General features: G+C 40.6%; 1 long non-coding RNA gene across 1 annotated transcript in view; it reads right to left on the reverse strand.

The window, feature by feature from the left end:
* Positions 1–773: 773 nt before the first annotated feature.
* The window catches only part of LOC135184842 (uncharacterized), a 67,314-nt gene continuing 41,381 nt past the window's right edge, over positions 774–26,706 (reverse strand). Inside the window, exon 3 of the long non-coding RNA XR_010306210.1 lies at positions 774–1,707. This is a non-coding gene — a long non-coding RNA (uncharacterized LOC135184842). The remainder of the gene's footprint in view (positions 1,708–26,706) is intronic.

The following is a 26,706-nucleotide window of genomic DNA, read 5'->3' on the forward strand; positions in this document are numbered from 1 at the left end:
CTCAGTTGCACCCTGTGATAGGACAAGGGGCAATGAGTATAAACTACAGCACAAGAAGTTCCGCCTCAACATGAGGAAGAACTTCTTTACTGGAAGAGTCACGAAGCACTGGAACAGGCTCCCCAGAGAGGTTGTGGAGTCTCTTTCTCTGGAGACTTTCAAGATCTACCTGGATGCGACTTGAGCTAGATTCTATGGTCCTGCACTGAGAGGGGGGTTGGACTCAACGATCTACAGAGGTGTCTTCCAATCCTTAACATCCTGTGATCAATGAAGTCTTTCTCTCTAGATGCAGAGATTTCTCACTGCTCTTGTTTTTACACCTAGCAGGGACAATGGCTTACAGGTAAAGTACCACTGTCACTAGCACATTTTCATCTATGTAGTCACTAGGACCTGTAAATAGGACTGTGAGAGGTCCATATGACAGAGTATGACAGCGTTGTATGACAGCTGTTTTATCATTGTGTCTCTAGGGCAGAACAGAGATGAAAACTTTCATCTTCTTCCAATAGAAGGTCTATAATTTTAATTGTACTGGCATTACAAACCACAATGATAGATGAGGTCATCTTGTGTGAGGCACTGTGCAGACAAAAGCAAATCCACTTCCAAAGGGTCCACAGTCCAATGCCTTTGTCCAATAGTCACATTGCCCTTGAAGTCAAATAGTTTACTCTGCTTTGCATAAAGTTAGATCCTGTGGTCTATTAGCAGGATGAGGCTGAGAAAAACAGGTGGTTAGTACTGATATGTACTCCTGACTAATCTGATAACTCCTTATAGGTATTGAGAGACATGTGCATTGTGAGGAAAGACACAAGGGCTAGGACAATGCTGATGTGATGCACCAAGCTAGTGGACTTTATGCAAGAGGAACTTCATAGGAGCTGTTGCATCTATGCTTGTACTGCATTGACTTTCACAGCAAGCTCTTCCTGACAGTGTTTCTGGTGCATATACTGTTGTGAGAAGCCAGCTGGCTGCCATCTGAGAGCAGATGCCAAGTGGCTGTCAGCTTGTCATCTTGAGTTTTAGTATTCAACTCGTCTTTCTGTAAATTGGCTTTTGGCCTTTTTTTCCCTGGGAAGAGTTGTGCCTGAGCCAAGCAACCTCAGATTTATCTCCAGTGAAAGACATTAAAGTACAAGTCACTATTGCTTCTGCTGAGAAATTATAAATCAGAATGTCAGTGCTTTAAGTGGTTTGCTTCAATTTTTGGGGGGGCGAGTGTGTGTGTGCTATATAACTTTTCTCCTACAGTTCCTAAAAGAAATCTCACAAAAACATATAACAGACAGTTTACTCATTCAATCTGTCCATTATGTAATTAATTAGAAAAGCTGAGAGAAATATAGTTTTTCAGTTTCTGAGCTCCTGATGCTCACATTTTAAGTTTTAATAAAAAAAGCTAGTTGCATATGGGCTTCAGTACAGTACTGGTCACTCCTGGAGAAATGTCACCAATGTTTACCCAAAGATGCAGGACAAAAATTAATTAAAAATAAATGAAAGATTCTTAAAATAGCACAGCAGTTTTTCCATAAGTAGTGATCCAAAAGATGCATCTTCAAGTAGTCTTTAAAGGATTGCAGCTTTTAGGAAAAGGGCTTCACAGGATTTCTTTAGGAATGGAATAGTTTTCAGATGTGGTGTGACAGGCAGTTTAACTCACCGGTCTTGTGGGAAATAATATCCTTAAGAGTTCTGGAGACCAAAATGGAAAGATGTTGTTATTGTCATTGAAGCAAGAAAGTATCTGCTGGGAAGATACTTATGTAAGTAGAAAAAGCTCGTTTTCCATAAAAACTACTTGCTAAAAACATGCAAGGGCCCAGCAAAGAGATAGCTTTGAGTAACTTGTGCCATCACACAGAATTTCCATTCTTTGTTATTATTTGACTACCAGAAACCTATTGTACTTATGTTAAATCTCATTAATACAGGAGCATTGTACAGACTGCATATTTATTCCACTATTTCTACTTCTGCTAAAGCAGTAAAATAGTTGTCTCTTTGTATACTTCAAGTATTCACATTTAAATTCTGACAACAAAATACTCTTGAAGCTTATTCAGTGACACAAGCATCTGCTTGTTCACTACTGTTTTGAAATAGTACTCAGATTCAGCCTGAAACCAAAGCGGCCTCACACAGCTACTCCAAAGGATGGGATATTTCCCTAGCAACAAGTGATAGGAGGAGAGGAAATGGCCTCAAGTTGCACCAGGGGAGGTTCAGGTTAGGTATTAGAAGAAACTTCTTGACTGAAAGGGTTCTCAAACCCTGGCTGAAACAAGCTCTCCAGGGAAGTGGTTGAATTCCCGTCCCTGAAGGTGTTTCAAAGAGGCAGAAATATGATGCTGAGGGATACGGTTTAGTCCCAGTCTTGGCAGAGTTAGATAATGGATGGACTTGATCTTAAAGGTCTTTTCCAACAGAAATTATTCTATGAATCAAATAGTGTATGTTTTTACTGTCCCCACTAACGTGTGAGCTAAAGTTCTAACCAAATAGTAAGAAGCACATCACATGCATACTTGTTTGTACATTGTTGTTTAAGAGTTACCTAGGATTACTTTCACAGGTTCACTTGATGTAACTGTCAGAATGAGAATGAGATACTGTTTTACATTTCCCAGCTTAGGAACAGATGACAACCTGTTGCACTCCTCCAATCTGCAGCAAGCTCTTGGTTGATGCTGCCACAATAAACTGGAATTTTTTCCTTCATTTTTTCCCCCACTGTAAAAAGAATAAGGCTGAGGAAACTGAAAAGAGGAAAGATGATAAGTCTGAAGGACAGGATGCCATCCAGAGAGACCTGGACAGGCTGGAGAGGTGGGCTGTAGAGAATTTCATGAAGTTCAATAAGGCAAAGTGCAGGGTCCTGCACCTGGATTGCGGCAATCCTAGATATTAATACAGGCTGTGGGATGATGAAACTGAGAGTAGCACTGCAGAAAATGACTTGAGGGTGTTGGTGGAAGAGAAGCTGGACATGAGCCAACAGTGTGAGCTTGCAACCCAATGGCATCCTAAAGGCAAATGGCATCCTGGGCTGCATCAAAAGAGGCATGGCCTACAGATCAAGAAAAGTGATTCTGTCCCTCTACTCTGCTCTGATAAGATCTCATCTGGAGTACTGTGTCTGGCTCTAGAGCTTTCAACACAGATGTTCCAGGTTAGGGTGGATCCCTCCCCTGGTAGAATAAACTCACTACAATATGGATTTTTTTAAATTATTATTTCTTATAGTTTAAATATAACAGTATAAGGAGAATAAACAACTGCAGAAATATAATAACCTTAATGAAGATGGAGAAGGGGTCAAGTGGCATGAAGTAGCAAAAGCAGCAGCAGCCAAAACAGCGGTAAGGGAAGAGATAGCAGCAGGCACAGCAGAAGCAGCAAGGGGAAGGTACAAGCTGTGCTTCTAGACATAAAGTTCTTGATACTCCAGTGAAATTGTATTAACTTATCCATTGTTGCCATTTTATGGCCTATCCCTAGAATGTTCACCTCTCCACTCAGACCAAGGACATTACCCCCGGACCACGTGCACTCCTGCCCCTTAGTGGAGCTCTTTGAGCCAATGAAAACACTTGGTGTTTCACAGAGGAGCAATGGTTTTAAATGAGAGAAGAGTAGATTTATGTCAGATGTTAGGAACAAGCTCTTTACCACGAGGATGATAGAACACTGGAACAGTTTGTCTGGGGAGGTAGGTGAGGCCCTATCCCTGGAGATAATCAAGGTGAGTCTTGACAGGGCTCTGGGTAACCTGATCATTTGAAGATGTCCCTGCTCAGCGCAAGGGGATTGGACTAGATGGCCTTTGGAGGTCCCTTCCATCCAAAACTACTCTATGATTCTATACTTCACATACTCAAGAGTTTACAGAAACAGGTTTTAAGTACAAGAAACAGAACAAAGTGAAATGTACTCTGCAACACACAATTAAAAGATCACCAAAATGTTACAAGGACTTAAATGGTCTAACAGGGAAAGATCACATTGGTCTGTGCTGCCATCTCCTATAGAACTAGGCTGATAATGAGGAAATGCATTTATTTTTAGGCCCTTGGAAGGAGGAGAGAGTTGATGTCCTTACACAGCAAAAAACTCTGGGACACTGCCAGCACTTGGCATGGTAATCCTTTCAGTACAGCTCACGTGAGAAATGCTGGCTTGGGTGAAGAACTCTTGATGTCATTTTGGTAATAGCAGTAGGAGATTAAAATGTTAAAGTGACAGCAGCAAAGAACAGCAAAACATTACATCCAATGCAGTAACACATTATTTCCTGTGTATCAGTTCCTGGGCTGGCAAAGATTGAAGACTCCTAAAATAGACATTGTTCAGTATTTGTTGTGTACATCAGCATCTATTCCCATTTGAAAGAGACACACTGCAGCAAAACCAGGCACCCTTTTCTTTAACCACTGAGGTTTTTTTCAAGTTCGGATTTCCAGGAATGTGTAATAGTACCAAGAAAGAAACCAAAGCATCTGGGATTAGAAGCATTGCTTCAGTGACACTGGAAATCAGGTGTCTAAATTACTGTGCTTGAGGACATGAAAAGGAAGTGTGAGCAGCAGGGGCATACTTCTTCCAGTACCTGCCAACCTGGGGTTTAGAAAAAGGTAGACAGAAGTAAAAGGCATGAATCACTACAATGGAGACACTCAGGAGAGGCAGGGCAGCCCTCAGCACACATTTCACTGGCTCTTGACAGCTCTTCATCTTAATTTTGCATCTTATTACACATCCTTGACAGATTAATGAAATGAAAACAAAATAATAATCAAAGCACAGCAAGAGCCAGCAGCTCCAGGAGGAGTTGCAGTTCTTTATGGGACTCCGCAGAACCCATCCCACCATCCCAAGAAGGGAGCAGGGCAGTCAGGAGGCATCAGGAGGAAGAGATAGCCAAGTCTAGTCTGGGACATGATCCAGAGTCCGGCAGGGAAGGCATGTGGGGAGCTGGATACTGACACTACTGCAGCATTGCCGGGGCAGGGACTGATGGCACTGAGCAGCTGAGATGGGGTCCTGAGCTGGGCAAGGATGTTGGGGTTGTTGGTGCCTTTGGGTCCCTCACAGTTAAAATTGTACAAAGTTTGACAGATCCAGAAATATTCCTGACAAGTGCGAGATGCAGCCAAAAAAAAAAAAAAAATCAGGAACACTCCCCACCCCAAACATTCAAAAAAACCCAGTAATCTTTGAAATAGCATAAATATTTTAAAGTTAAGTTTGGTCTGCCAAGAATTAAATAGGATAGTTGAAGGGAAAAATCTGTGTGGTTGATCTCCAGGAGTTACAGCATTATTGCCATTGAAATGTGAAATGGTTCCCAAAAAGATGCAAAGAGCTCTAAAATGTGTTTAGATCCTGGACTGGTCAGATCTCTGAAGGCCTTGCAAAGAGGGACAGGGAAAGAGACTGCTGTTTTTCACAGGGATGCTGATCCTCGAGGGGAAAAAGGATGCTTCTGCCTGTGTTGTCCTCAGTGCAATGGAGAATGCCCCTGGGGCTATGCCCAGGCTCTTCACCTCACTAATGGCTCTAGAAACAAGGTTTCATAGCGCACAATTGGGAACTTGGAGACCTCTGGTGGGTACTTCTTTGCTTGGGTCACTTTGTTCTTCCCTTGGTATCTCTGGCTGCTGTGACCACCAACCCATTTGATTTATCAGGCTTGGTCCTCTGCTACTCGTATGCTGCCAAGGGTACACACCAACACTGCTTCACTTTGAGAAAAATTGCAGCCACATGTTAGCAACGACTGGCACAGCCTAGCACTGGCAGGAGGAAACCTGCTTCTCCCTGGATACCCCTGGTTAGGAATAGGAATCCCTGGAGAACTAGGGCACCATTCAATTTCTATTCAAACTGGTGAATGCCTTTAGCAGCTTCAAAACTGAGATCTATCCCACCAGATGTTCCCAAATCCCTAGATGTCTTTTACCAGAGGTGTCTACTGACACAACACTACTACAGGCATGTAAAGAATAAAACATTGGGCTAATCAGTGTTTCATATGGTTGAAAGTCATCTTCGGTGCCTGCTCTTTCTTGGGCTGTTGTGGGCCTGGGCAGATTATGACACCTTTCTGCCTCCTACCTCCTCTGTCAGTTGCCAGAGGTTTAAAAGATTTTCCGTAAGGTCATTGACCTACAGACAAGGAAATACGTACAGCAACAGCCCACACTTTGTGATGTCTTGCAGAGAGTTGTTATCTTCTGTCAGCATCAGATGAAGGCAGCAAATGGCCACCCTTGTGTATCCCACAGCCAAGGCTTTCTGCTCCAATGTACTTCCAGAAAATGACTATAGACTTTCAATGTATGGAAATACAAAGGCTTGTATCCAACAAAGCATTTGAGATCTCACCTCTTAATGTAGCTAATTGAAAAGTAATGGCCTAAAATCTTTGCTGGATTTGGTCCGGAATTCCTGTTGGCTTCCTGTCCCATGGCTGTATTTTCCAGTCAGCTCTATATTAAATGACTTTTTATTCACAATAATCTCAAGCTTGCAATTAAGTGTAGCATGTAGCTTTCAAGAAGGAAGAACAAAATATTTTCCAGTAATAGTTACTTGGGGGTTATGAGACACCCTGAAAATACTCAGAACATATAAAACTGCAAATGTCTTGAAGATTTTTTTTCTTTAAAATGTTAAATTTAACAGGATGAAACTGAATAAAGAAAACAATATAAGTCAGATGTTATCAGGACAGAGGTTCTGGAACTCCATTAAACTGAAAAATAATCTCCTGATGGAAGTGGCTGGAAGCATCATTAGTCCAAATAATTTAAAGCAAGACAAGTGGAGCAATGATCTTTATGGCCACAGAGTACCTCACAGAGCAGTTAATGAAATGTGCTTATATTGGTATTTCAGCTGAACTTTTGGAACTGGTATAGTGGTCAGTCCTTCACCCATACCAAATATGCCCATATATTATTTGGAAAGCAGAAGGCTGTGTTACCTGGAGCAAGAGCAGAAGGACCTGTGAAAGTGTCTTGTTTCATGCAGAACTACAGAGCAGCCACAAGGGGGCACTTCTGAGGCGTTTGGGTTTGACCCAGCTGACTTCCAACACTGTTCTCAAACCTCCCAGACTGGGAATTAAACCTGGGCCACAGTAGTGAGCACCAGGAATCTTGACTGCTGGACCGCCAGAGGCATGTAAACCTACACAGCAGCTGCCACAGGAGGCTGCAGAAAGCTTGTTCCCCTGCCTCCATGCCTCAGAGGGGACAGGAAGGAGGATTTGGGAGTGAAAGAGTAACAGAAAACCCTGTGTGTTACAATAAGGAGAGTTTAATGGGTTGTGTATCAGGCATGAGAAGAGACAAAACTCACACCAGCAAGCCACAAGCAGAAAAGGGAAACATCCAAGCCCAGAAATGGGAGAAGAGCCAGCAAAAAGCCAGAACAGGAATCTTCACAAGTCACAGTCTGAACTTCCATAATCCTTTCTCTCAGCCAGCCCCCTCCCCATACTGAGGGCATGCCATCAGCATGCTATTTAATATCCATTAGCTGATCTCAGCTGAAAACCTGGACAGCAGACATGAAATACTTCCTTGTTACTTGGCAGCTTCAAGGTCCAGACTTTCTATTTTTCAGCTATAGAAGTAGGCTGATCTCCCAAGATCTCCCAAGAGATCAGCCTGTGCTGCATCCACAGTGTCCTGCTCACAAATGAAGGATCTCAGCATGCAGGAGGAAGAATGAATTGTGAACTGTGATTGCTTTCCATGAGTGATGACAAGAACAAGAGCTGGATCTTTACCAGTATTTGAAATTAGAGATGCATCTTTCTTTTGATGTGACTTATGAAAACGCCTTCTCACCAGAGGAAAGCCTAGAGAGGCATAAATGAAAATCCCAGTCCTTTCAGAACAAGGTACATTTTAAGTTGTTCTGAAAGGTTAAAAGGAGAAATCAGTTAACTAAGAGGGAACTTATATTCTTCTTTCCTGAACCCCGCTTACATCAACCCACAAATTCTTAAGGCAAGATATTTTAAGGTCAGAATAAGCATTAAGATATGATCAAGGGTCTGTCCAAAACTTGGAGGCAGACTTGGGACTGATTTGGGGCAAACATGACAAAAGGTTATAAAGAGAAGAATTCAAAATGAGCCAGAGGACAGAAAGATGATCGACCATGTGTGTTTAAAACTATGGCAACTGCACACAAGGAAAAATTTGTTGTGAAAAGAGATTTTGCGTGCTGACAAAAGTTTAAAAATTCTGAGTTCTCACTGGACAAGCAAACTAAATCATTCAAGGCACTTTCACAGTTACTGAATTATGAGCCTCCATTGCTGATACTGCATATGGTTCAGGGAAATCTGCACCAGTCCATATCATTATCACCTTTGATTCTAACTCTCTTACAGTAGTTTGAGAATGATCAGTGTGAAAATTAAATTCCTTACAAAAGCAGAGCTGGCGAGATTCTGGCTTTACACTTGATTCTTCACTTTTCCTTCACTTCTGCCTTTGTTTCTAATTATCTCACATTACAGAACTACAGAAGGAATCCAGAGGCAACTGGAAATTCACTGTGTCAAGCACTGCACAGACAGCTAGAAATAGTCCTTGCCCTAAGCTGCAGGAGAAAGAGCAGCAAGCTTCTAAAAGGTAAGAAAATAGGCAATGTTTAAAAGCATTTTTCAAGACTAGTGTGTTGATAGATAGTATATCATATCTCCTGGGGCTGCATCATACATCTTAACAAGTTCACAGTAAAACAAGTCCTAGTATCACCACTTCAGGAATAATACAGGAGGTAAGAGGCAGCAATGCAATGGCTAACAAAAAGTGTGTAGCCATTGGAAGATAAGCACAAAACATGAGGGAGGGTTATCAAAGGTCTATAAATATAACCTAGAGAAAAGAAAACTCAAGTAGCTATAGCTTCAATCTATAAACACCTTTAAAATTCAAATACAAATGAAGGTAATTACTCAATCTCAGCAAAAGCTGAGGCACAGAGGCAAGCTAACAGAGAGTTGGGACTTTAGCTCAGAGTATATTTCTGAATGCTAAAATAATCAGCTGGAGTCTAAAGAAGACTATCACATTTGATGTAATCCTCATAATTCTCAAAAGACATACATTCCTGGGAAAAAATACAGATAAGGTGCTGTGCTAGTTTGAAGCTAGCTAGAGTGTTTTGGTGAGAAGAATTAAATTACAGGCTGTGTCTAGTCCGAGTCTAGTCTGGGTGATTTCCAAAGTGTGAGGGGGTGGGTAACACCCAAACCATCACAGGTGCAATACTGCAATGAGCACAAAGTCAAGTTGGCTGACCATGCAACCTTTCCAGCTCCCACATATTTCTGGTATCTGGCATGGCCCGAATAGATTTTTAATCCTTGGGACACATATTTAGGACATTCAAGTTCCTGCAACGTAACTGTAACATAGTAGCTGGAGAGCAAAGAACCACATGAAGCAAGACCTTTTTGAAATCAAAAGACAAATAAAACCTGTATTAACATGGAGAGTTTCTGAGAGTTTTTAGGTCAGCTTAATCCCAGAGTGTTAAGGCTTTTGTCTTTCCTTTTGATGTGGGAAGGCCTGTCAAGTACCCACGTGGCCCACAGCTATTCTCACATGGAGATACTGTCCTTGAAAACCTTGGCTCCAAGGATGCACTAGTCAAAATGCACCATTACACAGGGTGCTGTCAGACTCCCAAGCCTGCCTGCAAGTTATGTCTGAAAGGATCTTATTTTGTGCACACTAGTCAGGTATAGGGGACTCTGGGGGTGCCAATGTAGTGGTTTTTTGGGGGGAGAATGTAAGTTTGTTTTGGGTTTCTGTAAACCTTCCCTAGTACTGTTAGAGTTTGGTCAGAAGGAAGTTCATGCTTTGACTTTGCATGGAAAAAAACACATGCAGGAGTTAATGCAACAGCTGTTAGAAAATCACATAGTTGTGGTTCTCCACAGTATTTTAGCATCATTCTTCTAAATATTAATTTCTTGTTTAGAGGTAGGGCTAAAATTACCTGTTACTATATAAGCAAAAATCAGAACATTGACATCACTATAGGACCACTAATTTGTTCTTGGGGTTTTTAGATCTATATTGGTAATAGCAGCACTGTGGAAAGGATTGTTACATTTAACACATTTTATTGCCTTGGCTACTGAATCCTGACTAATGAGTTTATTTTAGATGTGTCACTGATAAACAATGTTTTTTGTAGTGCAAAATGCCAGGCTTGATAGAGGGCAATACAGCAGTTGCCCTCAGTTCTGCCAATTGCCAAGCACTTTAGGTTCTAGCATCTTCAATGATTTCCTGAAGACCAAGACTCTTTTAAAGGCTTTGGATCCTTTAAAGCCCAACTAGCTATAAACAGCATAGAAGAAGGAATAATTCTCCCAGTTAAGCCTCCCACAGAGACTGTTTTCTGTGCCAGTGTACAGATGAATAGGCTTTGAATGCTAATTGTAACACTGTGTGTACTCTTCCTGAGCTAATCAGCTCACAGGGTACAGACAAGCAACTTTTATTATCAATTCCATTCCACCACACAAACCATCCTGAAATGCTTTTCCAATAGCTAATTTAGAGACCTCCTGCTGACTTAGTTCAGGCTGTGGAAGGTTTGTAAACAAGCTGTGTTATTCAAGAGGAATTTGCTCTTCTCCCTCAGTGCCTCTCTTACTTTGTCTCTCTTGCCGAAAGTATTAGTTAGGAACTAATGGAAATAGTTGCCCAAGAGTGGGAAGCAAAGCATGTTAATACCTACTGGCAAAGGCACGTGCTCAGCATCTCAAGGGGTTTCATGTATGACAGATAAGAAAACTCACTTGCAGACCTAAGTAATGGTGTACCATTTGGTTTACAACATAAAAAATCATTGCAAAAACCATATTTCCCCCTTTTGATAGCAGAGTAGTTTTTACCATTAGAAGTTACATACAAATTTGGAATGAGATACTGAATATATGATCAAAAAGCTAGCAGAAATAGCCTTCAGATATAAAACCTCTTCTGGGAACTCTGAAATGCAGACAGCATCAATACGCTGAAACCTAAGAGCTTCCCCATACCTTGTACAGGTATTTAGACCTGCACTGCAAAGAAAGTGCTGCTGAAACTGAGGTTTTTTTTCTATTGGTACAAGTGATCACAACAGCAGTGTAATGAAAACACCTTCAGACTTGGTATTCTCTGTTTCAATATCCCTCATATGTTCAGAAGTCAGCTTTGTTTAAAAAAAAGAGTGCTGTTTCACATGAAAAATAAACAACCAAACCAACCCACCACCACGAAACACAAAAATGCCAAACCAAACAACAAAAAGCCTGCCACAATCAACCAACTCTTCTAATAGTTCTGTCACTGCTCTATTTTAAATCTATAGGAAAAGAGAATTCAGACTGACCATGAAGAAATAGGCTTTTTTGGTAAGCTAAAATATGCCAATGGCTGGTAGCAGTCCTCAGGGGAAGAAAACAACCCTCCCTCAAAAGAAAAAAAAACAAACAACCCAAAACAATGACAGAAAAAACCCAAACCATAAAGCAACCCAAGACAGAACTTCTTATTGGTATTCTTACTGAGGAATAAAAAAATATTGTAGCACAAATGGACTTTCAGAGTCTCTTTGTAATTGTTCTCTTCTTGATGAAAGTCCACGTGTTCCTTTTGTGTCCATATTCTATTGTAACAGGCTGTACACTATTCTGAACTGCACCAGGGAGCTGCTGCTGTTGTCTGCTACAATCTGTTGAGGGAAGCTGTTTGTAAGCCATTAAAAATCCACACTGAATTCTAGTGTGGGCATGCAATTTCATGCTATGGAAAACAGGATGCAAGAGAAGGACTTTGCCTTCATTTAAACTTTGGTTTATGTTGAAAGCTGAAAAAGGAAAAGCACTGAATGATCTGCCCTCTCTTAACAAATGAAAACACGTTTATGAAAGTGACTTAATTCTTCAATCACTCTCTGTAAGCTTCTGAAATGGGAAGTGTAGACTAAAGCCCCCTTCTGTTGAAGTCAGTAGCAGAATCCCACTTCTTCAGCCAGCAAGTGAAGAAAATGCAATTCCCACTGGCAGTATGAGTACCTCAGGAAAAAGTATTCATGTCCCACATAAACGATGCCTTTGTTTCTCCACATTGCTTGCATTCTATAAGAAGCTGCCGTGGCATACAGTCAAAGAATCTGCAGAGTATTTTGGAACTGCATGAAAATGGCATCTTGTCTTCACTTCAGACAAGGATCTCTTACATCTGTTTCCTTTGGCTTTTTCTGGTTAGTGAAAGAGATGAAAATCTCAAGAATCTCATAGTTCATTATTAATATATTAATACATAGCCATTCTCTGCTGGATGATAACTCTGACAGTGGGCCCCTGAGACAGCAGCATGATTATACAACCCCTAAACATAAGCAATTCCTAGACACTACTTAGAAAGACCAGTTACAGTTATTACTAATATTTGTTATGCACCAGTAGCATTTGTGATGCTCTACAAGGCAAACACTGTCCTACTTTATCCTGAAGAACAACGAATGTCAAAAGACTCTTTTGAAGGTGCTGAGAAAGCGACAACTTACAACATTCCTGTTAGTTTTCTTTTCACTTTCTACTTTTTCTCTTATCATTAAAGGGCCTGTAAAAATAACAAAATGCTGAGGGCAGGCTAGGGACAACAGGTCTGATGAAACGCACTTTGAGGAAAAATTTGAGTATGAAAACAGAGCTACTCACAGGCTGGGAGACAACACAGCAGCCAGCAAAAGTGAAGGAGAGCAAGTGAACAGGGCACGGGTGCTGATGACTACAAAAAGGAACAAAAGCTGTCTGGAGAAAAGAAGGTAAGTTGGTGAAAAAACTCGTGCCAGAGCCTTTCCTCCTTCTTGAAGTCATTCATGCTTGTGTTATTTAAATACAGAATGGCAACAAGAAGGCTTATGGAAGGAAATGAAAGTCTCAGGATTTGATGAAAGAAGTGGGATTTCTGCTTGAGAAAGATTTGAAAGAACTGTTGGAAATAATTCAGTACAGTTTCTCTGCTTCTGAAATGCCCTTTCGAGGCACTCAGTAGTGGAAGAAACAGAAGCAAGATATGACCTGTGGTTGGGTGTACATCGCTCACATACAAAGAAGAGAAATACAAAGTAGAACCTAAAAAATTAGCCTGTGAAAGAAAAAAAAAAGGAGGGGGGGAAAAGGCAGGTGGTAACAAGACCTGGAGCTGCAGACACAAGACTTGTCAGTAACTCACAGGGTAGAGCTGATTGGACAAGGAAAGAAGGCACAAGAACTAGGGGAGCAAAGGCGGGTGAGCACTGAAAATTTAGACAATGAATAGTCAGAGAACAATTAAGCATTTACATTCATTTCAGTTTCTTGGCAAAGGAGGTTATCTCTGATGTTCCAACATGCTCTGGGCTCTTGCAGTGAAAAAGAAAGCAGCCTACAAAGCTGTATTTACCCAGAGATAAGGATAAGTATAGTGTATTCTGGTATCAGAGCTGAGAGGCTGCACGGTTAATCTCTTCCCTTCTATTTTGCAGACTTTGACAAGAGTCAGCACTTGCTCAAAGTAATAGATGCATCTGTATTAGATGCAATAAAAAGACAAGTTCATGCATTTCTTGAGATTCATTCCTTATTTGATCATGCAAAATTCTTCCTTAAAGCAATCTACAGGGCAGTATTCAGCAGATGCCACCTTGATTGAAATCAGCAAGTGTTGGATCTGGTAATTAGAGTATCTCGGTTACTTCAACCTGTGGTTTCTGGATCCCTAAAGAGATATGGATTACTTATAAGGAGAAAAGGCAAGTTTAGATTCAGTAGGTTCAGATTTACTGCACAGGATCTGTATCTCCAATGATAAATTTTAAGCAATGTCCAACTATATGTTAGTTTTCAGTTCCTTCTGTCCCCAGATTGTATGGTTGACTTAGAGAACTATCACAAGAGGTAATTATGCATGCAATAGCTTCCACTCTTCTTGAGTTTTATGAAGATTTTCCTTCTTTACTTTCTGCCCTCAAGGGCATTCCATCTATTTAGAATGTGTTTGTTCCAAGACAGATTAATCTGCATAGAAGATCCTGAGGATGAGATGTATAACTGAGGTCTCTCCATGATTCCAGGAACGTGCTGTACTTAGATGCAGTAGGTAAAGGCACACGACCTACTGGACAGTCAGTGAAATTTGTTGGCAAGTATAGACAGTTCTAAAACTCTTTGGCTATTTTTAAGAGATGACTATCTTCTACAGATAATGCCAAGCCCTTATAAGATGATTCTACTCTCCTGGTGTTTGCAGATTGCTCGGAGCTTTTTGTCCACAGACAAGCAATAGCAAGCACGGCATCTTTGAAAATGGATGCCCTTCAGAGTCTTATGCGGAGAATCTTCTGTCTGGGTGACAATCATACTATCATTTTCAAAGTCAGGAATACCTCAAATAATTCCTCCAAACCTTCAGTTCCTTATCTTGGAGTCTAACCAGTGTACTCTGTATTAGGGATGACCCTTGGCAGTGTAGGGGCTACATCTAGGATTAAGGTGGTCAATAAGGCATCCCAATAGAGAAACCTGCTGTGTACAGCTGGTTACACATCTAGTTTAGATTTGGCAGGACTCATTAGGACACAACTGTATTGCCCTTGATGCTAAGTGTGTACCCACCCACAATGGCATCAGAGCCCTAGAACACAGAAGATTCTTTAGGAAAGCAAAGAAAGAAAAGAATCAATTGAAGTAAATCTGAGCACTTCAGATGCTTGCCTGTAAGTCTGTGTTGGTATCATGATGTCACATTAAGATTTTCCTCATGGGGACAGTTCAGGGGAATATATATTGCTCACAGAAGCTGTGTGGTCTCCAGCCTTGGACATATCCAATATCCAACTGGTTAAAATCCTGGGCAACGTGGTCTGATCCCATAGCTGGTTCTGCTTTGAGCAGGAGGTTGGACTAGAGATCTCCTGTATTATCAAATGATTAAACATGACAACCAGTCTAGCCTCTGTAGCATCATCAATCCTGAAGAGTGCTGTGAATTGTTTCTTTTCATTGTTCATTTAGATAATGAGAATATTGTGAGCTGAACTGTGTGCAAATGAAAGGAAAAAGCCAGCACCTGGTGCCATGTTATGCTGTTTAGAGCAATGCAGCCAACCAGTGTCCCGGCTACTCAGATAGATGTAAAGGGAAATGTGAAGTTCAACATTCCCAACAAAACAACAAACATCTGCTGTGTCTACAAGGAAAGCAGAACATACAATCTGCAGCTTCTTATTGCAGTGCTAATGCTTTTATTTCTGCTTGCAATAAAGTTGCTAATATTATCAAATTTATTCTAGATTACAAGACTATGCAAATACCTATACAAAAATACTGTAGCACTTCTGGCAGGTGACCAGCATAGCCCTCTGCTTAAATAAGTTTGGCTATTTCTACATTAACCAGCTGGGCAAGTTCTGCACTTGGGCCAGAACAATCTTCACTATCAATACCTATGAGGGTACTGGATCACTGGAACAGGTTGCCCAGGGAGGTGGTTGAAGCCCCATCCCTGGAGAACTTGGCAGGACCCTGTGCAACCCACTCTAGTTTGAGAATGTCCCTGCTGACTGCAGAGGGGCTTGGACTATACGACCTTCAGAGGTCCCTTCCAACCCAGACCATTCTGTGATTCAATTATTGCTCTATGCAGTCATCAAGAAACATTTCAAATGCTGAGATCTGTAGTTCTGCTTTCTGCTGCTTTTAGTGCCATCCGAAAAACCCAACAACAACCAAAAAGAAAGTCAGAATTTTCCCTCACAGATTAAATTACTTCCTCCAGAGAGTTGGGGTCAAGAACTTTCTTGTTGTCCAGTCTGCCGACCGCAGAGTAGCAGCAAGGGGGGGAAGGGGAAAAAATCAAAAAAACAAACAACCAAACAAAAAAAGATGACAAATCTCTATTTTCTGTCTACTTGTCTCATATATTGATAAAGATATGACTTTGGAAAGTTCCAGAAGGTACAGATACGACATACGGGCATGCAATGGGCTCTCTGAGCCTTGCTTGCTGTCAGTGGTAACAGGGCTATTTAAACACATTCTGTTGAAGAAATAAACAGCATTTTCTACTCAATTATCTGAGCAGCAAGCAACCAGTCACATTAGCACTGAAAGGAGTCTAAGGTTTAATTTCCAGGAAGGCTGTCTGTGTAACAGCCGCTATGTCAGAGGAGCAATATTTAGTTGACACAACAAAATATTCCTGAACTATTAAGCTGCAGGCAAAGACTGCAAATCAAAATTAATTACAATTGTGTCTTGGCTGCACAAAGACAGAAATTCTGCAGCACAGAAGTGAAACAAGAAAAGCCATTCAGGGCATTGGTGAACTTTTAAGGAAATTTGTATTTTTAACAGCATGGAGTACATCACTGGATAAGAGGACAGCATCTAGCAGCTTTCCCCTTAATTTGGAGTACTTCTGTTACTGAGACTTAAATAGAAGTGTCACTTGTGTATATTTTGAGCATAAAATTATAGTGTGTTTTTGTAGGTGAGGATGACAACTACCTTTTTTGCTTTATTTACCTTATTCCAGGCTAAAAGTTAGACTTGCCTTGCATTGTGAATATCCTTTGCCCTCCTCCCATTCCCAACTGTTTATTCAACCATGACAACATTTTGGGACAGCATTATCAAATGGCTGGGATAAATTTCACTGTGATTTAACTTGGCACAGCCTTTGAAGTGAAAGCATTTGCTATTACAGACCTTGATAATGGCACCCCTAGGTACCATACCCTACTCCAGAAGATTTGTGTTAAATATTATGAATTCCAAAATAGTTACCTCCTCTGGAACAAAATCATTAAGCTGAGTAGCCTGACTTAATTAGACTTAAATGTCATCAGCGATTCACTCTGTTTTAATAAACTCATCTGTTTTCATGTCACTTCTGTAATTTATGCCATAAAAAGTCAGTTGTGTTGTTCCAGTGCCTCAGGAGCACAGGAACTATCTGAAAACCTTTAAGGGCTACCATCTCAAAAGTTTTGTGCCACTGTAACAAATGCAAACAGTACCTGTGAAGGTAAAACCTTTTCAGGGAAAGGCATCACACAGAGCTTTGGGGCCACTAGAAAATTTAGAGCAAAAACATTTAAAAAAGAGCATAAGTACATTAGAGGAGGAGCTTCGTTGAGAAATCTGCTTTGCTACAGAGCTCGAAAAGCAAGTAGAGGGAGAAGCAGAAAGCATAAAGAAATGGGTGTTTGCAGGAGAATTTGTTTGGTAGTATAGCAGGTTCACTATTTTCCCCCAATTATTTTGGAAAGAAGTGCCAGAGCTGTGAGTTAGAGCCAGAGAAGGCTTTCTTAACATAAACACTATATTCATCCTGACCTTTAGTTACATCTGGGCATTAAAGTTGCCTCAGGAAATCTGTTTAAAGATATTATGTGCATTCAGTCTACTGGCAATTTAAAAGTCAATGCATGACTTGCTAGTATACACCAAGTATACATGCAGGAGGGTAGGGAACAAAATGTAGTAAGGACTACCTACTTCAAAGCACAGCTGGAAGTAAACAGGTATGCTAATGAAGAAATTACATATGCCACTCATTTATTAGCTCCCAAAGGAGCCTTAATAGCAGAAGCTGATTACACATGCAGCAGCAAGAAGGTCCTATACCTGATTAAACACATTTGTGGGTACAGCACTCCTTTCTGTGCTAAAACTAAACAAGTCAGGCAATACAGAACCAAAATTAATTGTAATGCATTGCCTGGCCAGCTTAACAGGACCAAATGCTTGGTATTTCTAATTAAAGACTAAAAGACACTACTTGATATCACCCGAGATTGAAAAAAAAAAAAAAGGGGGGGGGGGGGAGGCGAGCATGGCAATTAATTGAGCATAAAAATACCCTAAGTGCATTTTGTTTGTATGTTCTTTTTCCTGTACAAATAGTGTACAGATATGTGCATGTGAGTTAGTGATGATTGGATATTGCTGAAACTGTTTGCTTTCCATTTTGTTTGAAGCAGCTCCACTGGAACCAGGTTTGTTTATTTACCTGGTGTTTGACAAATGGTCTCTGACACTCAGATATTGGGGATTTATGCTCACATCCCTTATTGGAAACTCCATCTCTAATTGTTGCTGTAAGCAAGACAACATAAGAAGTGCCTCCAGGCAATTGCAGACGGGTCTGGTATCAGCCATGGTTTATTACAACTTGTTATACTGGGATCTCTTTGATTGTCCTTCCTAAGACTTACACTTCTTTTAGCTTTTCTTCCCCCCCTGCCTCTCCTTGCTTCCACATACATTCACAGACAGAGGGTACATTTAAAGGAATGTGTTAATCTTAATGACCTCTCAAAATTTATCCTGGGGCTAATCAGAGGCTTGCTGTGTTGTGCTGGCTACATCTATCATGGTATTGAATAATTCAGAGTCTGCTTTAAAGGCTCCAGACTAGGTGATTTAGCCCATATTAATGTGATGCTTTTGCATTTTAATAGGCTTATGTTAATATTTTACAAAATGATAAAATACACTTCTGAACTCTCCAGTGACAAGAGATGATGATATGAACCACATAATTCTAGCAAAGCACAGCCAATAACATCAGATTTACTACAGCATCTGTTGTATGCTTTGGCCAAACCAAACCATTTTGTGCAGATTACCCCTAGTCTGATTGCATGAGTGGCCTTTCCCAACCTGTCTGACACTTCAGTGAGTAGTAGCATAAGAGAAAAGGTAGGACATTCTGAAAGCAGAACTAAGCTTTCCAAAACTGTTTTAGTACAGAGATTTCCATCCCCTTTGAGCAAAGGCCTAGAAGAGGACAAAAGGGATTTCATTGCTCTGAGGCTGGAATTTCAGAGAGCACTGCTCATGAGTGAGGTCATATTTCTTCCATTTGAAAGGTAGACAGCCTGTCAGCAGAGCTTAAGGTGTTAGGCTTACTTTTAGTGTCGAGATTCACGTAACGCAGGCCAGGTGATCCAAACACTCACACTCCTTCCCTGAAGCTGTACTGCACCATCTTAACTACTCAAAAGATCACACATGTGCTTTTACTGACTTCTCAAGAGTACAAATGAACAGAATTTATGTCTCTTCTACATCTGCTTTGTATACTTCATTGGTAGTGGTGTCCTGGTACCCACACAGGACACAAACAAAAGAGCTAACACTTCAGTCCTGGACCTTGTGGTAGATAGCAAGGTGGCAAATGAACTCAGTTCTGTTAAATGCTGCCTTATACGTATGCTCACCCATCTGACACCGCTCAGCTCAAGCTTTTGAGACTGAGACTTGCTGACAGCTTGTACAGAAGATGGTGGCTCTCCATCCTCATACAAGGAAAAGTTGGAGAAAGAGGGAAACAAACAAAGCCAAAGAAATGGGACTAGGGAATGGACAACAGTACAGAAACATAAATCAGAGTGTGAGGCATTCCTGGACTGCAGTCTGAAGCATCATTTCTTATCACTGACAGGCAAAACAACTACATTTATTGATTTTTAAAATATATTTTGTTCCAAAAGGGAAAAAAAAACAACCAACCAAACAAAAACAAGCCCACACCCACTTCTATTATCCTCAGGTAACTTTGTGTTTCATGATTCTTTTGACAGGGAGGGCAGCATTTAAGAGAGCAAACCATCTGGAAATGCTAAGAACTTGGATCCTTAGGTACTCACCTAGCAAACAGAAAATTCATTGTTAGGTTGTATATCCTGGGGTGCAGCAGACACTCGAGCCTCCATTTCATGTACTCCAACCTAGTTCTTAAAATGCCAAGGTGGAGAAGCCATCTCTAGTATAATGAAGATGCAATGCACCATGGGACATCTGCTTTTAGTTTTTAAATGGACTGCAAGCAATTATGGAACTCACCTGGGATACAAGAGACCCAGGTTTTCACTCAGTGATAATTTAGATAACCACATTAGCCTCTGGCTTACTGGCTGTTCTGGGGTGGGGCTGCTTGTTTCCAGAAAATTCAGTCTGCACCTGAGAGATTTTCATGACAGCTGGCACATTTTGTTAAGATACATCAATGTTAACAGCAGCAGCAAAAAGAAGTCCACCAGTTCTTCTGAACACTTCTTAAACGATACAACAGATTTATTTTTCACAGCGTATGCCATTGAACTGCAGAGACTGTGGCTACAGTTTAAAAGACAATGATATAAAACATGACTGGGCATTTAAAAGGATGATAAGGCCATCTGGAATTCAAGTGACTGCTATTCATACACAAGCTGGAAGAAATGCCCAACTGCATGCTTACGAGTTTAAGCCAATCTTTGATGCCAGACATTAGAAAGATTATCCCCTCATTGCTGTACTGGTTTTGGCCGAGATAGAGTTAATTTTCTTCACAGTAGCTATTATGGGGCTATGGTTTGGACTTGTGCTGGAAACAGTGTTGATAACACAGAGATGTTTCTGCTATTGCTAAACAGTGCTTACACAGAGTCAAGGCCTTTTCTGCTGCTCACACACCCCACTGGAAGTGCTGGGAGTGCACAAGGAGCTGGGAGGGGACATAATTGGGACAGTTGACCTCAATTGACCAAAGGACTGTTCTATTCCATACAACATCATGCTCAGCATATAAAACTAAGGGGAAAAGAAGAACATTCAAAGTGATGGCATTTGTCTTCCCAAACCATGTCAAACATACTCATCCACAACACAAGGATTATTTTCATTCTTTTCCTCATTAAATAATTGCTATAGTGAACAAGCAAAAAAATCAAGCATTCACCTCATTCTAAAATCAAGCTGAGTTAATATCAGGAGTAGATGACATGTATTTCTGTTTTAGCACTAGTCAATTTAAACATCAGTCATACAAGAACAGACTTACAGCTGAAGTGAGTTGCCTTCTCAGAATAAATGAAACAGGAAGCCTGTTATTTCCCCACTCACTCTTTTGCATACAGCTGATGTAAGTACAACCCATGTATTTCGAGGTCTGCAGAATTTAAATGCATTCATATCTTGCAAAAGAAGCCTTTAAACTTACTCTTAGGAGAGATTATTCTGGAGCATGAGTCATTTGAGAGTGTATTAGATAATAACAACATGCAGTGGAGAAGAAATATTATTCTGTAGTCCAAAGTCTTTTTGATCTTTACTTTATGGAAGTACTTGATCTCTATCATCTATGGAACTAGCTCTTCTCCTTGTGCTAAATACAGGTGTGTATTTGACTTTGGGGAAAAAAAACATATCCATATACTTAGACAGGAAATTACAGCAGAATCAGTTATTTCCTGGAAAGATTATTCTGAAGTGCAGACATTGCTTATCATTGCTATAATCTGGTCACTCACAAACCCTAGAGTTTCATAGATTAGTAGAACAGCAACCATCTTTCTGAAAGAAAAGTCAAGTTCAAGAATATAAGTGAAAATATTCTTACTACATCCTGTGTCCCTTACTGATAAGAACATGTGTAAGAACTTCTGTGTGTTTTCATAAGTTCTTTTCAAGATTGAATATATTTTGTGTCTCCATATTCTGGGAGATTCTTAATATTCATATCTCTTGCAGGACTCTTCAAATGTTTTTTCACCACTTCAAGAATTAAGTGAGAGATGTTGTAGAAGTGGAAAGTGTAACAATAACAATCTTTTTAAAATATCTCAAAATGCTGACTTCTTGTGATTCTTCACTCAGTGTCTCAGCCAAAGCACTTGATAGTCTCATTCAATCATCTATACAGTAAAATTCCTTATCTACAGAACTTATCCTGATTAAATTGTCCCCCTTTAAACAAAGAACAATTTTCACTGTAGGTCTTCAACACTTAGCTGAAATATAACCAAATAGCTGTCAACAAATTGTAAGCTGCATTTTAAGAGGTTACTTAAATGCTGAGTGGCTTTGTGTAATTTTAAATTTTCCACTCTGAGTAGCATCAGAGTGGAGATTTATCATTGTTGTAAATGTAAATTTTTCCCAGGGTTGTCCGAAGGAAAAATGACAAATTAATTGTTTCAAAGGTCTACAGAAGGCAAAGCATAAAACAGGACTGCAGAATCACAGAATGTCAGGGGCTGGAAGTGATCTTGAAAGATCATCCAGTTCAACCCCTCTGCCAGAGCAGGATCTCCTATATCAGATCTCAAGGGAGGAGACACCACAACCCGCCTGAGCAGCCTGTTCCAGTGTTCTGTTACCCTTACAGTGAAAAAATTTCCCCTTATGTTTACATGAAACTTCCTATACCTCAGCTTCTACCTATTGCCCCTTGTCCTGTCATTGGGCATCATTGAGCAGAGCCTGTCTCCATCTTCCTGGTGCTTACCCTTTATATATTTATAAACACTGATGAGGTCACCTCTCTGTCTTTTTTTCTCCAAGCTAAAGAGCCTCAGCTCCCTCAGTCTCTCCTCGTAAGAGGGATATTTCACTCTCTTCTTAATCATCTTTGTGGCTCTGTGCTGGACTGTCTCAAGCAGCTCCATGTCCTACTTGAACCTGAGGGCCCAGAACTGGACACAGTACTCCAGATGCAGCCTTATCAGTGCAGAGCAGAGCAGCAGGAGAACCTCTCTTGACATACTAACCATACCCCTTTTAATACACCCCAGAATGGCAGTGGTGCTCCTGACCACAAGAGCACACTGCTGGCTCATGGTCAACCTCCCATCCACTAGGACCCTCAGATCCTTTTCCCCTTTGCTTCCTTTCAAGAGGTCAGTCCCCAACCTATACTGATACCTGGGGTTGTTCTTTTTCCAGGTGCAAGACCACACTTGCCCTTGTTGAATTTCATTAAATTTCTTCCTGCCCAACCCCTCCAGTCTCACTGAATGGCAGCACAACCTTCTGGTGTGTCAGCCACTCCACCCAGTTTGCTGTTACAAGTTACTAGAACTATGTTGTTCCACTTCATGAGCAGTAAGTAGTTGCTTGAAGACCTGAAGAGGCTTTGTTCTACATCACCACAGAGTAGAATACTTTTTAGCTGCAATACCCCTGGATAATTGTGATGGTCAGGCATTTATATTCTGTCTCACACAGAGGAGATGAAACAATGCCTGGCATTTTTAAGTGGAACCACGAAGTAAAAAATCCAAAACAATTGTTTTTAATATTCTCCAAGTTGTCACTTCAGGGCAGGGACTATTTTTGTGCTTATAGGACACCTAATAAAACAGGGTCACAATTTAATTAAAAGGTCAAATATCTCTAAAACTGAAATTACAAAAAAATAACTACTGTAGCAAAGTGTTTCACAGAACCAGCTTGCAAAGAACCTGGGTAGAATGGTGAGCCTGCACAGAGCAGGTGCTAATCAACTTCTTATGTATACCAATGTCACAGTAGGACTTAAGAGTAAATCTCCTGGCTGCAGATGTAGCTCAATATTTCTTTATGTAATCATCATGGAGAGAGAGAATGGATCATTCTCCTTTCTGAAGCAGCCTTTCATGTACTTGAAGACTGCTAATTCAACTCTGTTCAGTCTTTTGTTTTTGACTCTAAGTAATACCAATTCAGAGGCTTTCTTTGAAGGTCATGTGTTGTAGACTTCTCGTTCTCATTGCTAACCCCCAATGTACATCCAAAGTGTTCTCTCTATCTCTTTTTAATTTTTTTTCAATTGAAAGGCAGTGCTGTCTTCTTGTTCTAGCAGGAATATTGGAGAGTACAGTTAAATACAGGAAGTTTCCAGAAAGCTGGTAAAATACCATCCTGTTAAAACACTGATTGCCAAATAAAAAGCTAGAGGAATGACAGACCTAGAGTGCCTAGAGCACTGCTTGCTAATGTTAACATAATGATAAGTGCATGCTTGTATGAGAACTGGCAGGTAAACATATTGTTTTCTACGAACAATTTCAAACCTCCTGGAGGTACTGCAGATAAGAAACCACCACTCGTATCCCAAAAGCAGATTCCAGCTAATCCAGTTTTATAGGTAGATCTCATCTCTCCAGCACTGTATCACTTCAGAACTCAGTATAAATTAAATGAGTCATCTTGTTACCTCTTCCTACTTGTAATGCCACTGGCAAACTGCAGCAGCTTAAGTATCTCCCAAAAAAAAGTATCTTTCTGCTGTTTTCTAAATTTAACCCACTTAGAAACTGTGTGTTAGGGAACAGAAGAACAAACTGAAGGCTTCCTAGCAGTATTTCAGTGAATCACTGCTATTTCCAAAAGATGAAAATGTGAAACAGGCTTAACAAGATACAACGAGCCTGAGGAGGGCTAATAAGAGAGATTGCAAGTAATTTTGTAAAGAATATTGTTGATTGCATGCCTGCTAGACAACTTAATAGCCCAAAAGATGTCTGAGAAGAGGGAATGAACCAAAGATTGCGACCAGTTTGTACACATTAAAAAAAAAAGCTCTGTCATGGTGAATAAACAGCATGCCAGTCTGCTTTCAGATGTGTAATCAAAACATTTTGGTTTGCTGATGATAAGGAGGTAAGTGGGTATCCAAGTTCAAGTTAACCCAAGTGACTACAAAGTGATTAATTCTTAAGGTACCTGAGGCAGAGTAACTAGAAGTGCAAAATGTCATTAAGAACTTAAAGAACATGAATAGTGATGCTCTTCGCAACCGGTGAGGAAGAGCACATTGCTGACAGCTACTGACAGTAACTGAGGTGGGAGATGTGTAAGAGGTAGTGAATATAGGGACCTGTAGGACTCTTCTGAAGACCAGATTTTCAGAAGTCCTTTCAGGTCAGGAGTACATAACTCTATAAATCAATTGGAGAAGTTGAGACATGAAATTTTGTTTGCAAATCATAGATAATGGTAACAAATGGGAACTCAAAAGTTACTTAATAGGAGTGTCATTGCTCCACTATAAACATTTACCATAAGACTATGTTAGGCAGTTATTTTGCCTTTAAAATGAAGTAGCAGTAAACTTCCTCTTCTCTTATACTTTACTTCACAATTTAGGCAGGTATTTATTGAAGTAGAGATAAATAATTTGAAATATTGAGCAGATCTAATTAGGAACTTAAAACTGTCTGAAGGCTATGCTGCCATTCTGTGAGACCTAGACAGGCTGGAGAGATGGGCAGGGAGAGATCTGATGAAAGGACAATTGTAGAGTCTTGCATCTGGGAAAGAACAATCCCATGGACCAGTATGTATTGGAGACTGACCTGTTTGAGAGCAGCGGAGGGAAAAGGGGCTTCGGGGGTTTGGTAGACAGAAGGTTGACTATGACTAGCAGTGTGTCTTGTGACCAAGAAGGCCAACGGCATCCTGGGGTGTATTAGAAGAGGTGTGGCTAGAAGGTTGAGAGAGGTTCTTCTCCCCCCTTACTCTGCCCTGGTGAGTTCCCATCTGGAATATTTTATCCAGTTCTGTGCCCCTCAGTTAAAAAAAAGACAGGGAACTGTTTGAGAGAGTCCAGTGCAGAGCCACAAAGATGATTAAGGGAGTGGAACATCTGCCTTAAGAGGAAAGGGTGTGAAAGCTGGGTCACTTTAGCTTGGAGAAAAGGAGACTGAGAGGTAACTTCACTCATGGTTATAAATACATGAAGTGCAAGTGTCAGGAGGACAAAGCCATGCTCTTGTTATTGATCAGAAGACAATGAGTGCAAGCAGGGTCCACATGAAAATAAGGAAAAGCTTTTTCACTATAATGTTGATGGAACACTGGAGCAGGCTGCCCAGAGAGGTGTTAAGAGTCTCTTTCTGTGGATGCATTCCTGTGTGACTTAGTTTGGGTGATTTCACTCTGGCAGAGGTGTTGGACTAGTTGATCTTTTGAGGCCCTTTCTAATATGCCCTGTATTTTCCATGATTCTGTGAAATTGTATCTTCAGCTGCACAGAACATGAGCCGAACACAAGGAAACAGTTCAAGTGTAGCATCTATCAATGCATGCAATGGGGGATCCATATTCACCAGGTCTCCATGATTGCACTTCGGTTTTGATTGCCTCGCAGTTAACAAGTAATTATTAAATAATAAACTCATTTACAAAACCAGCATAAATGACTGCTCAGATATTTGTGTTAGCAGAAAATACTTTTAGCCATTTCTAAGGAATTAAGCAACAATCTGGATAAGGAAGTAGGTGCTTTTTTTCATGTAGAAGATTGGTGGGATTTAGTAAGGTCTCCAGACAGCAAAATGTCTTGAAATACTGCTGGCATAATGGAGTCACTTTGAGTAGTGATTCCACCACTGTCTCTGTTAGCCAACATCTCAGTTATCTCCCTCATGTATTCTAGCATCTGACAAGCACACAGCCCTGAAGCATGTGTCACAGTCCCTGCTTCCTTTTGCATTTTCCAAACAACATTTACACCCAGACATGACAGAACAGGATGTTATGGATACTCCCTTCTCAGAGGAGGGATTACATGTGTCAGAGGAACAAAAATATCCATGAAAAATCATGAAACCTGATTACATATTTTCCTGAAAAGTGAATGTTTCAGTATTTTTACAGACTTCTTCATCCAGGGTTGGAACACTTCTCTATAAAGAAAGACTGAGAGAGCTGCAGATACTCAGCCTGGAGGAAAGGAGGTTGTGGAGGACCTTATTGCAACATTTCAATTCTTAAAGTGATCCTGTACAGAAAATGGGGACAGTCTTTTAAGCAAGGCCTGTTACTACAGGACAAGGGGTGACAGTTTTAATCTAAAAGAGTGGAGA

This window comes from Pogoniulus pusillus, chromosome 21 (genome assembly GCF_015220805.1).
Source record: "Pogoniulus pusillus isolate bPogPus1 chromosome 21, bPogPus1.pri, whole genome shotgun sequence".
NCBI lineage: Eukaryota > Metazoa > Chordata > Aves > Piciformes > Lybiidae > Pogoniulus > Pogoniulus pusillus.